Source organism: Lissotriton vulgaris, chromosome 8, assembly GCF_964263255.1.
Source record: "Lissotriton vulgaris chromosome 8, aLisVul1.2, whole genome shotgun sequence".
NCBI classification, from domain to species: domain Eukaryota; kingdom Metazoa; phylum Chordata; class Amphibia; order Caudata; family Salamandridae; genus Lissotriton; species Lissotriton vulgaris.
In genome coordinates this window covers 327,986,704-327,998,644 of record NC_141696.1, presented here as the reverse complement: position 1 = coordinate 327,998,644, position 11,941 = coordinate 327,986,704, and the positions used below count along the sequence as shown (strand labels likewise).

The window sequence follows — 11,941 nt, the reverse complement described above, 5'->3', positions numbered from 1 at the left end:
TGCAATGCAAAAGGTCTCACATTTGTTAGAGTTTGAGCTATTGGCAGTGTAAATAACAATACCTTTTATTTATGTATTTCGAAAACCTGCAAGCGGTGCGTAAACATGCACTTTTTACATTGTCGTTGCTTACGAGAAGCAAGGCTGGCAGTAACTGCACCTCTTTTACTGCCAACCTTGCTTCTCATAAGCAAAAACTTATAACTACAAAGTGGGTGTTTACGCACCGCTTGCAGGTTTTCAAAACACATAAATAAAAGGCATTATCATTTACAATGCCAATAGCTCAAACTCGAGCAAATGCGAGACCTTTTCCATTCCAAATGCTTGTTTTCTGTTGGCACCTGTAGTCTAGTGCTCAGAAACCAAGTGTGGAGCTTGATCCAGTACAAAATACTTCAAGCTTGTGACCTGGAATTTCTACTGAGGCCAATGGCTCTTCGTGGGTTTTGAATATATGCAAATCAAATTGGCAATTAGACAAGAGCCTGCTTAGCACTGCCTGTTTTACAACCAGGTTCTAATGTGTTTCTTTTAACACTATAAAACACAAACATTTTTTATTATTACATGCATATTCTATTGTGATTTAAAAATAAATTTTACTACGCATAGGTCTTGCTTTCTTTCTTTAATACAAGAATGGCAGAAATGGCACTTGAGTCAAAATAAACTTGTACAGACTTAATATGAGTTTCCACAAATCCAAAATTTCTGCATGTAATGCTGGCTTCATTTATTGAAAGAAAATTTGAAAACACGCAATCAAAATACCATCATTGATGGATTAAACTTGTAGCTTGGACATTTCCAAAATGTATCTTGATTCATAAATATTATTTACGGGTGTAAAGAAATGGCAGCAAAATACAATTTGTGCAGTTGTAAAAATAGTTCGAATGCTATAAAAGTGTTGTAAACTTGTGCAGCTTTCCCTCTGTAAAATTTGTTTGGTCAGAAATCAATTTTTCCTGGTTTATTATGAATTCTTCAATTAATCTGTTCATAGATCCAGTCGTAAAGTTCGGTTACTTTTGTATACACGCCTGGCCGACTGCGGCGAGCACATCCTTCACCCCAGCTGACGATACCGGCAAGGTACCATCTATTCCCTCGTCCTAGACAGGCCAGTGGACCACCAGAATCTCCCTGCAGAAAAAATTAATAACATCATGGTAAATGGACATTTCTAGTAAGTTTTACATGTTTCATTGGCAGTAACACCATGGTGGTATGAGGTGAATACAAATGTGTTGCTGCAGAAGTCACACTTGTTAGTAGGCATTGGAAAATAGAAGACCTAAGGTCGCATTATTCATATGGCGCATTTTACTTCAAAAGGTGCACCCAGCGCAATGAAGGAAAATGCACCGTATTGGGGTGAGTGCGCTGTCCCCAGGGCAGGCATTCATGTGAGAAACGGAGCAGCTGCTTTGAAGCTGCTCTGTGTTTTCACAGCTCAGATGGCAATCTGCCTGCACTTTTACAGGAGATTAGAGATCCCCCTGCAGGTGGATGCAGTCAGTGATTGCACTCGCCTGCAAGGGGATGTCTTGGGGGTTCTTAGGACCCCCTCCAAGTGGCGGCTCTCAGGGAGCGTACTGACAGTGTGCAAACCTTTAAGTGGCGCACTATAAGTTCCCTCATTTGATTGGGGGCATGCGCCATTTGATTGGGGGCATGCCCCTTGCAAATGAGGGAATCCCTTTGCCTCTGTGCCCATGTTGTATTACACTACAAGCTAAAGAACGGTGATGGATTAAACCCAGATCTGTTTACTGGATGTGAGTGTTTGATTGGTTAAGATGCTCCGTCAATCACCACCCCATTTTGTACCGCTTTGTTCGCCATAAGTTGGCAGAGTATGCTCAGACGTGAGTCCCTTGCTCACTTTGCCACTGGATTCAAGCAAGCCTGGCTGAAGACGGCTGTAATGCCAGAAACCGGTCCTCGGAAGCTTGTTTCCGGTCCAGGGAAGGCATGGCTTGGCAGTTCAGGCTGGACTGTTCCCATGAGGCACAGGGTCAGACTGATTTGCATATGGCCATGTCTGAAATGGGGTGGCAGAGTAGGCTCAAGGACGGTGATGGATTAAACCCAGATCTGTTGACTGGGTGTGAGTGTTTGATTGGTTCAGATGCTCCGTCCATCATCACCCCCTTTTGTACCATGTTGTATTACAAACAAGGGCGCAGAGGGAAAAAAGCTCTCAGGAAGCGCACTGTCAGTGCGCCCCTGAGAGAAGCCCTCTTGAGGGAGTGCCCAGACATCCCCTTGCAGGCAGGTGCAGTCTCTAATCCCCTTTAAAAGTGCAGGCGAGTGGCCGCCTGCATTGTGAAATATGGAGCGACTTTAAATGAGCCGTGGTGGCAGTGCATTCACCATAATGTGCCGCATTTTCCTTCATTATGCTGGGTGCACCCAGCACAATAAAGGAGATGTGGTGCATGTGTATTGCGGCACCAGGTGTTCGTCACTGCCCTTCAGAACCTAAAGTTTAAAAAAAATAAACAGTACACTAATATAACTAATGCCACAAGAGGGCGCCAGATGCTTGCTCTGTCATGTTTCGTCTTTCCATGCAGGACATTTAAAAAAGTCCCAGTCTGAAGTTACCACTTTTCTCTGAGAAAAATCCTACCTTTTTTTTTGTTGAGATTCTTAAATGGCCAGGAGATGGCACATGAAGTACAGTTTGTGTGCACCCTCTAGAATATTCTTTTAACACTAAAATTCTGGTTATGTTTGTTTTTACAATCAATTAGCAATAGTTTAAGTAAATACACAATATTTTTTATGTGTTTTTAGCGTGCATTTATTGCTTTCGTTGTATAATTCAATGGATAAAAATTGTGAATTTTGATGATTTTCCTGTTTTGTTTTTATGTCTGGTGTATGCCATGGGCTTTTGATTTCACCAAAATCAGATGCATAAAACACTTACTTATAGGGGCTTTCGGCCAACCTTCTTCATGATTTTTTTTCTTCGGAGTTTTATATAGTGCGAACTTGACCTGAAGATATTGGGTATCAGAGTGCTTTACATGAACACCAGTTACGTTACACAAGAACATTCATTTTTTCTTAGGCACAGGGAGATTTGCCCAGAATCACAGGATGTTGAGCGTCATTGCTGAGACTCTAACCTGGTTCCCCAGATCTGAGATGGACCACCCTAGCCCGTTCGACCACATCCTCTCCCCTATTCATTGGTTTGTTGTGTCATTCAGACTTTTGCTTTGCCCACTGCAGCATGCTGCATGGAGCACTGGGTCAGCATACTAGAACCACCGGCTACGTTCACTATGATTTACGGCATTCTGCCCTTTCACAAGGAGCCCATCCAAGCACAAAGTAGTTCTCTTCTTCCAGGGACTTCCATGGCAACATGTGCTTCTTACGTAATTGTGCCATTGTTATGCTGCCTGGAAAGTACATGCAGCATTAAATAGCTTGTGTACATCTCAGTTTGAAGCTGAGGGTGTCAGTGATTTAGTCAGTGCTCAAGGACCACCTTGAAGTGCACGTGTGCACATCCCTACAATCTGTGATTTTTCTTTCATATACTTCTGCCACCATTCTAGGGGCTTACGCATGCTTGTTCAGGCAGCTCGCACATTTCCAGATCTCAGTTCCACACTTCTGCCACTGCTTTGAGCACCAAAATGCAAGTTTTAAATAATGAATGCCATCGTGAAGCAGCTGTAGGGATGCAGCTCTGCACTAGCGCAGCGTCTCATTCGCACTCTAGTGATGAGAGCCACCCTGACTGTTCTTATGCCACCATCCTAGCTGAAGATACCTTTACCAATCTCTAGAGGGCCTCATCATTTCCGCAACCCCTTCAGCCAGGGGCGTAGGAGACACTAAAATTCTTGGGGGGACATGGACAACCTTGTGGACTTTCCATTGACCCTATACAAATTACCGCCCGTTAAACAAATACAGTCGCATAGTTCTAAAGTGAAATATTGAGAAAAGCAGGCATGTAGTCACAGTTTGCATGTATGCTTTATTGTTATTTACAATCACATAGTAATCAGACCAAATGTTAAAAAAACATGTATATGAATCTTGCATCTTAATGCACCAAGCAGAAAAGGTTGCTGACTTCGGGTGGGGGAGTCGTGTTTGCAAGTGCATTATGGTTTGAAAAGTACCTGCTGCTGCATTCCTGGTCTCCAGCAATTTTCAGGCAACAATAAAAATTTGAAGATAACTTTGGTGATTAATGATCTTTATTGAGAGAGATCAGAGGTCTGACTACTGGAAGTTTTGACTCATGGTACGGTAGCCACAATGTGTTAATATGCCTGCTGCAAAGAACGTGTACCACGCAGATCACAAAATGCATATAATGTAATAGGTCAGTGAGTTACTGCTTTTGTCTGAGAGATTCTTTTGCTATTTGCAGTTTATAAGTTGAAATCCTAACATTGAACAGTGAGCTATTAACCGTCATCAAAGAGCTGCATGAAAACTGCAGGGTATAGATTAGAACGTTATGATTTTTACCCAGTCTTTCGTTATCCTAAGGTTGGAAAATTGGTTCATTAGGATGGAAATCAATTCTGATTATTACAGAGAGCCCCCAACCATGGTGCTATGTTTTAAATTCTGTGTTTGTGCTTCTCTAGTGTTGCAAAGCCATCTGAGCCCTGGGCAATCCCCAACTTTTTGCTGACTGGTACTGGTGGTACCTCACTCTGACTGACCCTGGCCTCTGCCTAACCAGGCCCAGGGCCAGTGCTATGTTGAAAGAGACACTTACAAATACAGTAACAACACCTACATACACTAGGGTGCACTATGGGTTAGGGTACCTCCATGATTGACATGACCTCTCCTATACGTCCCTAGTACATAATAGGGCATGGGGATTGAAACTACCTTGAAGTCCCTAGTATATATTAGGGCATAGTGGTTTAGAGGCCAGCAGCCCTTCCTGCACTTGCATATGTGCACTGCAGTAGCCTGAGGTCAGTTTAAAAGCAGGCCCGTGTTGTAGGACTGCTTTTAAAATGCAAATTGTGCCCAATCTTGACTTTTGGATTTGGGGCACTTACAAATTGATAAACTACAATGTATCCCCAGGGGTTCCCCTAGGTGTCCCAGGGGTGAGAGGTCAGGTATCTACAAGGAGGGCCCTTATAAAATGAGTGTTATATGCCCTGGGTTTAGTGAAATTGCACATTTCACTGCCTACATTGTAGTAAAGTGCTTCCCAAAATCGGTTTTGTGCTAGAAGCACTGTGAAGTGAGGATTTGCAATATTTTGATATAATCAGAACTCCCAAAGTCTTTCCTATGTATTGTAGGGGTGGGGGGTCCTGTAGGTATAAGGAGGATCCTTATATAGGCCCTGGTATTGGAGAAATTGATCATTTAATTTTTCCATTGCAAATCCCCAGCCCATAGGTTAACATTGCAAGAGGTTATTAATTGATAACTGGAGAAAGGAAAGCCATACAACTAGGATTACAGGACTCAGAAGAATGTTAATGATAAATGCAACAATGTGGTATTGTTGAATTTATTCTAAAATGTACAGACAAGAAGTTAGAAGACTTTCTTATCTGCAAGCCACAATTCAGCCCTCTAGTGCCCTGCCTTTATTGGTCAGAGGTAAGTGGATTGAACTGGCTGTTTGAAGAGGTGAAAAATGACCCCAGAGTTAGGAGGCCTGCCTGGGAGTAGAGGTTGCTGGGCATAGGAATGCCAGAGCCAGGGGGAGGGGTAGTAAACAATGCTCTTCAAGAGAAGGAGACAAGCTGGAAAAATCACTTTCATTTACACCTCACCCACAGCCAAATGGGGGGTTTAAGGAGGAATTCCCAGATGTAAGGGGAGTGGACCTAGGTAGATGAAGCCATCCTGTCGGCTGGTTTAGTTAGTTCTGCTCCCTCTGCTGGAAAATCAGCCATGATGAATTTTGGAGAAATTGTGCTCTCTTTGGGAAAATAATGCCACACTTTAGAGGATGTGGTCATACCCTGATTGCCCTGCACCTCATTGGACAGGAGTGTCCTCCTTCTTGACCCAGAGAACTTTGAATAAGTATCTGAAAGGGACAACGTCTCTCAGATGATGCTGCTTCAAACTTGGGAGAAGAAGGGTCCCTGCTGAGGAGTTTGATTTGAACCAGCCAGGCCCTGGACTGAAGATTGTGCCTATTGCACATCTGGAATTACAGTCCTATGGACTACCTTGCTTCAAAAGGACTAAAGAGTGGACTCCCTTCAAGCTGAAGGTTAACAGAGCACACCTGGGCCACCACCCCCAAGAATCCCCAGCCTGGAGATCTACCAGTGAATTTGAAAGGGTTTTCTCCAAGTAGATTGAGGGAACTGAAGTCCAGTTCAAGGACCATCTTGGAGATTCCAGACCCTTGGAGTAAGTTTTGGCCAGCCAAGCCGACAACCATCAACTATGAGTTGTCCTGCCGTCCAGGTTCCTCCCGCTGAAAAGCTCCAGCGGTCTGACTTCCAGAGTTTGATCGGGCGTAGGTGGAAACCCAAGCTGGCGAACCCTCACCGAATCCGGCCAAGTGAAAAGCATTGAGGGACCCTGTAAGAAAAAGCCCCGAAAACATTTCTAATTCGGAACTTAGAAAAGGTGACCGGGGCCAACAATGAGAGCCAAGCCACCCACCATCAACTGTGTGTCAGCCTGCACCCCTAGCTCGTTCCGCTGGAAAGCTCCGGAGGATGGACTTCCATAAGTTTGACCGTGAGTTCGTTGCAAGGCAAGCCTGCGAACCCTCACTGAATCAGGGCTGACTGAGAGCTTCGACGGACCCCGTGAAGAAAAGCTCCAGAAAAGTTTATACGTCAGAAAGCAAAAACTTTGACCGAGATCTAACGCAAGGAGTAGCCCCGCAGGGCTTCATCGTGGTCGGCCTGAAAATTTGACTTTGAGCAGGTCTAGTGTGACCAGATGTACCCAAAGGGGATATACGTTTCTATGTGCTATATCGTGCTAAATTTTTCAAAAGTCATATCCCGGTTCCCTACTTTGGATTTTTTTCATTTTAAAAGAAAAATATTTTGTATTTTTATAAATTGGTGTTGGATTTTTATTGTGTACAACACACAATAAAAATCCAACACCAATTTATAAAAATACAAAATATTTTTCTCTTTAAAATGAAAAAAATCCAATGATTTTATCCAATGTAATTATTTACTGAATCAGTGTTTTTAAATGCTTTACATACCTGCTCACAGCCAAGCTACCAAGGGTTGAGCATGAGAATAATTTTCGAAGACCGGTACAAAGCTATATATTGAGGTAGTGTCCTTATTGCCGGGGACAGATATACATTTGCCCCTAGTATTAACCCACTTTCCAACATCCAGATCAAGCACTCTTAAACAATACTGTCTACAAGTATGGATGACTTGTGACTCCTACACCCTGTAGTTTTATTCAACATTTCCTATACACAGATTTACACACCTATGATTGACTGCCTCTGTGTAGTGTGAATGATGTAAAGTACTGACACCCTGCACTGGTATGAGTGGCGCTGTATAACTAATTAAATGCATCTGAGAGAGTGGTTATGGAGACTTGAGCAGCACTATTAAAGGGTGGTAGTGAGGGAATCTGTAGCGGAGCTGGGTTGTTGAATACCAAGGCTGTCTATGTGATTTAATCTCCTGCCTCCTTTATCCACCAGCATACTCTCCCTCCACATTATCTTACTCTTCCAGGTTCTTTCTCATCTTTGCTTTCACCTTTTTCTCTGTTTTCCATATTTCCCTTCCTCCTGCCAACAACTCTTTGTGCCTTTCTCTTGTTCAGTTTTACAGTCTGATGGTTTAAATAATGTACCGGTCTCTAACAAAGAATACAGTTACGCGTCACCTGCAGACACCAACTTAAAATAAGCATCATTAGCTTGCAGCCCACAAAGTAAATGCCAGAGTGGCTATTCTGGCCCTTTCTGCATTGTATATCCTTCCTGAAGGGGAAACATCCTTTACAACGCAACTTTTACCACGCAGTGCCTTTACGACGCAACTATTACAACGCATGTCATTACAACGCATTGCGCTGGGGGGATGCTCTAGGATAGGGAATGGATTTAATTTACTATCCAAAAGGTTCAGTGTTCTAGAATGTACTCCTTCCCTTGTCATTTTCATTTTTTACTTGTATACTCCATTTGTGATTGCGTGCGATCGGGTGCTGTGTATCGTCCCTCAGCACAGCTTAAGATTCAAATCAACAGAAGAGTTGCACGTGTGCGCGCCCCTCCCGTCGCACTGCGAGAGTGGGAAAACTTCCCTCATTTTTAATCATGTATTCCAATTTCTTCAATGGTAATCATGTTTATCCATAGTAATCAGACTTTTTAAACGTAGTTATCCATTTTTCATTAACACACCGCTGAGACAGCATACTTTCACTTCCCATTTTATTTTTCATTTTTTTAGCGTCTTTCAATGCATACTGAGTGCCAGAGGCTTTTTCACAGCAACATATTCAATAAAAGGTGAAGCAGAGTGAGCTCATCAATATTTTACCCAATGCATTTCGAGCCTCGTGGGCTCTTCGTCAGGGGGTCCTATAAAATAAGAAACAATTCAGACAGTTGTTCCCTGTTAACCTTCACTGTTCAGTTTGTGATCAAAAACAAAAAGAAACTTATCATCTTAAGTTCCTTCTGTGGTCCCCACCTCCCTATCTAACGTATCATCCCAGTGCTAAACCATATGGCCGTGTTATCCTTTAAGAGTGTTAAATAAATAAAAATAAACCAACATTCGACCCTTCCCCTCCTCTGCGCCAGTGCGTCCCGTCTCTCAGTAAATTAAGTGACCAACTGAATTAATACCACATTCCCGGCCCAAGTGCTACAAAAACAATATATTTAAATAAAAACCATGCTTTATTGCCATTTCCCCTTCTCCCAGAGCAGTTCTCAATACCTTGATAAAGCCACGGGCAGCGACCTGACCTCCTCATCCACCTTCCCCAAAGTGTCTAATCTTTACTTGAACCGTTGGATTTTACCCGCCTCTTTACCTAGCATCACCCAATCCTGACAAGATTCGTAACCATCTGACCTTTTGTCATACCTGCGTCAGGTTGCATGTGTACTACTCTCGAACTACAACTACCACAATTCAACCTCTCTGCCCTATCCCCAGTGCATTTACTATCATACTCAGAACCCCACACCTCCACATTGATAATTCTTACTTTACGTGCGATACGATTGTAAACAGATGAATAATAATATCAGTGACGTAACAATATTTAACATAAATAAATCAAATTCACCATACTGCCAACATTCATTTGGAAATGCGTATGTTATTAAATGATGCATGATTTAAGGTCAACAGGTCAAAAGCCGTTCCTCATTTGTTCGGATGTTAAAAGATTGCACTCCAGTCCTTCGCTGCCGCAGAAGTGTGCTTAGTGTTCCGAAAATTATTTGTATCTTCTCATGAATCAACGTGGGTGCAAACTACTGTCGGGACGAGAATGTTGCATAGCAAAAAGTTCAGTGTTGTAGAATGCACTCCTTCCCTTGTCATTTTCATTTTTTACTTGTATACTCCATTTGTGATTGCGTGCGATCGGGTGCTGTGTATCGTCCCTCAGCGGTGTGTTAATGAAAAATGGATAACTACGTTTAAAAAGTCTGATTACTATGGATAAACATGATTACCATTGAAGAAATTGGAATACATGATTAAAAATGAGGGAAGTTTTCCCACTCTCGCAGTGCGACGGGAGGGGCGCGCACACGTGCAACTCTTCTGTTGATTTAATTTACTATCCAACACCTTCCCTACTATCCACGGGGACTGGAGTTGGAATAGTAAATTAAACTATTCACTATCCAGCACCCCCTAAGCGCTATGCGTTGTAACAGCATGCGTTGTAAAAACTGCGTTGTAAAAGCATGCGTGGTAAAAGCATGAGTAATGTCATACATCCTTCCTGAAGAGCAGAAACACCCTTTTCTCTCCTTTCTGAAAGACACAAGGATCCCAGCCATCTCCCTTCCCTATGGAAGGGAGAAGGGTGCATGGCGATCGGTCTCTCCGACTGCCAGGGAACCGCCCGCCATTGTAATATGGCGGGCAGTGATGCAATCATCAATGGCGGTGGGACTGTCAACGACGCGGTGATGTGGCAATCCCACCATTATAATCACCCCCTAAGTTTCATGTGCATGCAAATCCAACATTACCAACCCCTGGTAAGTTGCACTACTAGTGATGAAAAAGTCCAATGGAGGTACCAATGGGCGAGGTGGACTGGCCTCAAGGGTCTTGTGACCTCAGTGACAGAGTCACTGTCGCTCTAGTGTGTGCTTCTTCGTATGCCTGCCCGCAAGACTGGAGGTGAACTGCATGAATTGTGGTGGACAGGCCTTCAAGGTTAACTCACACTTGCCACCATTAGGGTCTACCTGCTGGTGCTAAGACACCAGGGCTTCTAAGGTCTATCGGGCCTTCTAAGGTGTAGCATCGGAATGAGCTCTGTCAGGAGTGTGGTCTGGTGGACTGGTCATGAAGGCTGAAAATGGTACTCCAGTTCCAAATTTGGCAGCTCTGGCCAGAGTGCCACATCCTCTCCCACACTGAACACCATACTGCCCCACTGGGAGAAACTGGCACTGCCTTCAGCTACAACCCAATTGTGCAGAGACTCAATTCAAATTATGCATTGGACAAGAGTAAAATGCTGCCTGAAAAAAAGTAACACCCTGTAAAGAGCAAAACACTGAATGCAAGCTTGAGCAACACATTTGAAATGTAAGCAGGAACAACATGGTTACCTTAACGGTTTTAAACTCATTATTCAGAAATCAGTAAGTGATTATACCTGAAAAGTTCAGGACATGACTACAGGATCAGGAAGGGACCCGTTTCAATGTCCATTGCTTATATCCTTACAAAATGTAAGCAGTTTGGTTTAAAAAAGACAAAATCCCTCAACACAGAGCTGCGGTACACATTTTGTAGGATAAAATAATTAAAACAGTTGAAAATTATCATATTAAACTTTTTCCCCTACACCCCTCAACCAGGTATTGCGGTCACTTTATGAATGGTGCACTTCCCCACCCTGGTAAAAAAATGTTGTTCAAAGAAAGAAGATAAAAAGAAAGTAGCACTTCACTGGAAAACTCTGTAATGCAGCGCTAAGGTGCATGGGTGTAAATAACAATCTGGCCTGTCTGCTGACCACTCTGTATTGCTTTATTTGGTTATTTAATTATTTTTATTTTGATACTTTTTTCTCTCCGTCCCGAGATTGTACTTTGGAATAAAACCCAGTCAGAAAATGAGGACATTTCCAGCCACAGTCGGGGGAACAAATAAAGAAAAGGAGAGGCAAGAGAAAGTATGTAACAGCTGTCTTTTGAAATCAGCACTTAAGGATAAGTGAGACAGAGACAGAAAGAGATGGAGGAATAAAGAGAGAGAGAGAGGATGAGGGCAGCTGCAAGAGGCAGAGCAGGAGAAGCGGACACTGTCCTTGCCTTCTCTGGGCATGACGGAAAAGAGGCGAGTTTTTTTTCCTTCTCAGCCCAACCCAGACTGGCCAAGCCTTACTGCAGAATAACAAAGGGCAGAGGGTGGGTGGCTTCTTTGACTGCCGGCAGGTGAGGTCACAGGTCAAGTACAGGACCATTAGGCAGCGCATTCGCGCGCTAATGGCCCTGCGAATAACAGAAGGGAGAGGGGAAATTCTTTTGTCCCCTCGCCCCCCCCACCCTTGTACCCCGTGTCTCCCCCAATCAAAAATCTGCGGGGGGGATATATCCCCCGCGTCCCCCACACTTCCTACGCCCATGCCTTCAGCGCCATGGGATCTTTGGGAAGAGCAATTATTCAAGCATTTGCTGTGGTGCTGGCCGTGTCGCAGGAGCTTCATTCACTGCAAACCTGGCACGGGCACACTGCTTGTA

At 43.5% G+C, this 11,941-nt stretch overlaps 1 pseudogene across 1 annotated transcript in view; it reads right to left on the bottom strand.

Moving 5' to 3' along the window:
* Positions 1–870: 870 nt before the first annotated feature.
* The window catches only part of LOC147697001 (suppressor of tumorigenicity 14 protein homolog), a 381,221-nt pseudogene continuing 370,150 nt past the window's right edge, over positions 871–11,941 (bottom strand). The window contains exon 18 of the transcript XR_015299131.1: positions 871–1,149. The product of XR_015299131.1 is annotated as a suppressor of tumorigenicity 14 protein homolog (transcript). The remainder of the gene's footprint in view (positions 1,150–11,941) is intronic.